Below are 4,968 nucleotides of genomic sequence, written 5' to 3' on the forward strand. Positions count from 1 at the left end.
ATTACCTCTGCAATACAAATATAATTTTGCTTGCCCAACTGAAGATTAGTTTGTATCGCTTTCTGTAAAATTTCCAATGAAGTAAAGCTCCATTACAGCTTGAGACCATGATCAGCTGCTACATCTGCATACACATTTTTCCTGCTCCAAGTGCTTTCATGCCAGATCTATATATTGAGATATTAACGCCTTAGGCTTTCTGGGCGTTTAATCACTGGAAAACAGCTGCAGATAGATGAATTCACGGCATGTAAATCTTTGAGTGGCACATGCATCTCCATGCCTCTGGGTAATATTCGTTTGCACTCATAAGTATCGCTGGCTGGATTCGAATCCGGACTGGCGTACAGGGAGTGCAGTTTCCACATTTGGATACACAATGCACCGGCGATGATCCTGCACCCATCAGAAGATTTCTCCTTTGCGGCCGCTCACTGTTGGGATTCCTCGAGCAGAACTCAGCATGCCAAAATCTCCCAACTTCCCATGCATTTTCATCCACAGATATTTTAAATTTAAAAATATATATAGAGTCATAACATTAAGTCATAAAAATGAGCACATTTAATTTATAATAAATGTTGATAGCAATTAAAATACTTGTTATTATTTGGAAAGGAGAATTAGCACATTGAGAATTTGTAATCTGTATGGTCTGTAATGCCAGTATAAGAATAAAAATATATATAAATTAAATGATAATAAATGTTAAATTAAATGAGTAATAAATGTTGATAGCAATTAAAATACTTATTATTATTTAAAAGGAGAATTAACACATTGAGAATCTGTATTGTTTGTAATGCCAGGATAAGGATAAAGATAGGAAGTTTGGGAACTCTTGATTTTATCTACTAAATTTTTATTTGTTATTTGTAATTTTGAGAATTTACAGTGTTGATAGCAATAGAGGTCAAAATGTTTGGAAACCTTGATTTTATCTGTCAATTAATTAATATTAATTTATGCATTAAATTGTGTATAAGATCAAAAAATCTTAAAACCTTATTCCTAAATAAACTGCACTTCTTGTCTTGAAGATGAACCACATTAGTTGGTTTGAAAGGGAGACCAAATTTTAACAATATGTTTAATCAGAAAGACTTGTATCTAAATTATAGATCACAAAAAACTGCACTCATCAAAATAATTATTAATTTTATTTTTTAATTTATTCTCTATTTTCAATATTAATTTTCTTTTATATTTCTCAATATTTTTTTTTAAAATATCTTGTTAGATCCATCTAAAGAAATAACTTGCTTATCAGCAAAGCTTCATTAGAAGATTACCTAATGTTAATTTTTTAAAGAAGATTACCTAATATTAATTTTCTTAAAGAAATATTCGGAACAAATCCATCTAAACATATCATTTTCAACAAACTTATCAGCAAAACCTAACCCATTAACAAAATACTTTTAAAAAAAACTTATCAATAAAACCTAAGTCCGAGGGTTACCATATTTCTTAATATTAAGAAAAACACATTAATTAAAAATCTTTATAAGAAAAAAAAATTTATTTAGATCTGACCTATTTCGAGTTGAAATTATTGCAAAGTAGAAAGTCTGCATATTTAAACATTCAAAACAGAGGCTGCACCGATATTAATATATTTTCATATCATTTACCTCATGAACTGTTCGTTCCATTCTGCTGTTCAGAGCCAACATCAACGCAACGTCTCTGCCAGGAATGTTTGTTGATCCGAAACCTGCGTTGCCAAATTTAACACACTGTAAGTCTGGTCTGTGGGTGCACATGGCAGTGTTAGCATGATATCAAATTTCTGTTCAGTGTGGTTCCGAGGAAGTATAATAAAATTTTAATATAGTAACAGAGGTATAAAAGTTTTGATAGCCTGGAATGGTGCCTAAAGATTTTATATCGTTGAAGAAGTATAATAAAATTTTAATATAGTAACAGAGGTATAACAGTTCTGCTGGCCTGGAATGGTGCCTATCCAGAGATTTTATATCAGTTGAAGTCACAGGGATTGAGAATTTGATTTACTTAATTGCAATTATAACAATATAAATACATTTTCATTGGTTAAAAAAAAAAAAATCAAAGTAATATTTTTTTGTTCTGAAATTGAATTTCATGGAATATAATATTTTCCAGTTTCATGGAATATAACACTTCATTATCACATTATTGCTAATTAAACTTTCCATGAGCCAAAGTTAGCTTTAAAACTGAATCTCATGAAATATGGCACTCGCAATTTCGCATGGTCAACAATTTTAATTATTACAATTTTTTTAATGGATACATTCTGAAACAAAAATCAAATCATTTCAAATCACAGAAGCCTGAATTCTGAAAATCTTTAAAACTCACCTGAAATTCCCCTATAGTTCTGCGGTCTGGCATTGCTGGCAAACGTGAGGAGATAACTCAAGATAAACAGCAGCACCATAGGCCAGTAATCAGCGAAAGCCCTGATCCGAAATAACTCGTTCCTCATCTTGAGTCGTCTCATAGTCCTTATTTATGATAAAACCATCTCAATACCTGGAACTAAACGTTATCTTATACTGCAGACCCTACCCGGGGCCGAGATCTCTGAATATTTGTACGTATTTCTACATAAATTTACGTTCCGAATATGCACTCAATCTCGCTCTCTCGAAGAACTCGATTGGTAAACTCCATCATTCGGCCTGGTTCGCCATTAATGCGCGCTTATAATAACATATCTGTGTCCCCGTTGTTTGCGGATTCGGGAGATCGTGGGCTTTTTGGCTTTTGACAGTTCATTCGGAACGAATGAATTGATGAGATTGACTGCATTATCTGTGATGATTCATCATCGATCGATTCTGACGATCAGTGAGAGCATTTTCAGCAAGTGACCGTGTCGCAGGAGGCGCAGGTCTCATGAGACATCTGGAGGCGTGGAACTGACAATACTACCAAGATTTTTTCGAAGTTGTTTATTTATATATAGAAAAGTTCGTAGACTTTTTTAGGGTGGTTCAAAGTCTATTAGATTTTAATATCAGATTTATGATTATAGTTATTGATAATTTCAAGTGAGAGTGCTTCAAACCAGAGTCTGAAATACAGACCGGTTTACATTCAATTGAATTGAATTTATGATGGGTTGAATCATTCATTTGGAGATATGAGGGATATCACGTAGAAAATTGATAGGTGACAAATTTATAATTTGTAAAGTTGTTTGGAATAGATTATAATTTCAAATAGTATAATTGTGTTATGTTAAAATTATCAGTTAGGGTAGTGATTTAAATTAAATGGTTATTTGATAGGTATTGTATTATTCTATAATAAGCATCAAAACATTTATACATATTATATTAAAAAAATCATAAAAACTAAGTTATAATTTTATTTACATTATTATTAGAAGTAATTAATATATGAATTATATCTATATATAGATAGATAGATGAAAAAACATGGAACAATGGATTGGTTTTTCTTGTAGGTCTATGTCTGTTGGACTTGTGAGAGTAGGCCCATCCATTTGGTGGGATTGGTGGTCCTGGGTTGGTGGAGTTTTGCTTAATATATATATATATATATATATATATATATATATATATATATATTAAAAAACATGTAACAATATTTTTAGCTATGGAGATTCACCCTACCTTCTCATGAAAATATTTATTCTACTATGTCATGGAAATTCTAACTTGTAAATCATTTTTGTTACAAAACCATGGGCCAATATGATTAATTAATTTGAGATATATTTAATGAAAAGAGAATAACAAACTTGCTCATAAATAGTAACTCTTGATTTATGAATATTATATTTAGGCATATTGCATGGAGAGTAAATCTCTATCATCTATCTAATAATTAGTGATAATTAATTGAAAATTATGGAAATTTTATTTTTAAATACACATTTAAATTTAAATTAATATATAAATTATTTTTGATTTTTTTTTTAATTTAATAATATATTTTTTGAATTTAAATTAAATTTTTAAATATATAAATAAATGTATCACTTTGAAATGATTTTTAGTACAAAACTACGTATCAATATGACATTTTATTTTAATTAATTTGAGATATATTTAATAAAAAAATAATAACAATTTTTAAATATTATATTTGGAAATATTGCAGGGAGAATAAATCTCCCCCATCCACCTAATCCACCTAATCATCACGGATAATTAAATAAAAATTATAGAAAATCTATTCTTACCTACACATTATAAATTTAAATTAAATATATAAACAAATCTACCACATCGAAATACTCCTAATATAATCAAATTGTGTAAAATACAATACTCAAATTGGCAATTCCAACGAATCAAATATTCTCATAAAGGAGTCGAACCATACTCTAGTTAAACTGCGGTTTTAAATAATCTTTGGAAATTTGAGTGACACCGACAAACTTGCAACATTCAAGCAATTAAAATAATCATTATTTGGCTAGAATTTGTTTTCACATCTAAGATATGGCTAGGTATGGACCAGCCATTGTTATAGGAAAAATTATTTACCTGCACTTTAATATTTAGCCAAAATTTTATATTAACACAATGTTATTTAACCTAGTTTGTTTTCATCTCCACCCTTCCTAATAAAAATTTAAACCGAAAACCTAAAAAAAATTTAACCCACTAATGATCACCTCATAGACACCCAGACCAAAACTTTATTTTGACACGGTGTTGCCTGGTGCTGTTTCTACTTTTTTGTTTTGACTTTGTCCACCGTTGTGGGTTCAGTTAGACGTATCCAGGGGACTCACATGCTTGCAGGGTAAGCTGTCAGGTGGCAGGCACTAGGAAGTGCTGTTCTGCTACGTTCTGCTACCCTGACTTTGAGATGTTCTCTGCATTTCAACGCGTTTTCCTTGCTGGTTGTACATGAGTGCAGCTGTCATGTCAGCCCTGCTGAGACGTACCCTACTAATTATGGGGCCACCGCCTCTACACCTTCATCACTTTCAGTAACCCC

At 30.9% G+C, this 4,968-nt stretch overlaps 1 long non-coding RNA gene across 1 annotated transcript; it reads right to left on the bottom strand.

Annotated features, from left to right (window-relative positions):
* Window positions 1-240: 240 nt before the first annotated feature.
* LOC149139704 (uncharacterized) lies at window positions 241-2,908 on the bottom strand. Its single transcript, XR_016264726.1, has 3 exons — window positions 2,347-2,908; window positions 1,635-1,717; window positions 241-480 (listed from the first exon to the last, which is right to left on the bottom strand). It is a non-coding gene; the product is annotated as an uncharacterized LOC149139704 (long non-coding RNA).
* Between the last annotated feature and the right edge of the window lie 2,060 nt (window positions 2,909-4,968).

Source organism: Pinus tabuliformis, chromosome X, assembly GCF_031772625.1.
Source record: "Pinus tabuliformis cultivar Carrire ecotype Pingquan chromosome X, CPIR1, whole genome shotgun sequence".
NCBI classification, from domain to species: Eukaryota; Viridiplantae; Streptophyta; class Pinopsida; order Pinales; family Pinaceae; genus Pinus; species Pinus tabuliformis.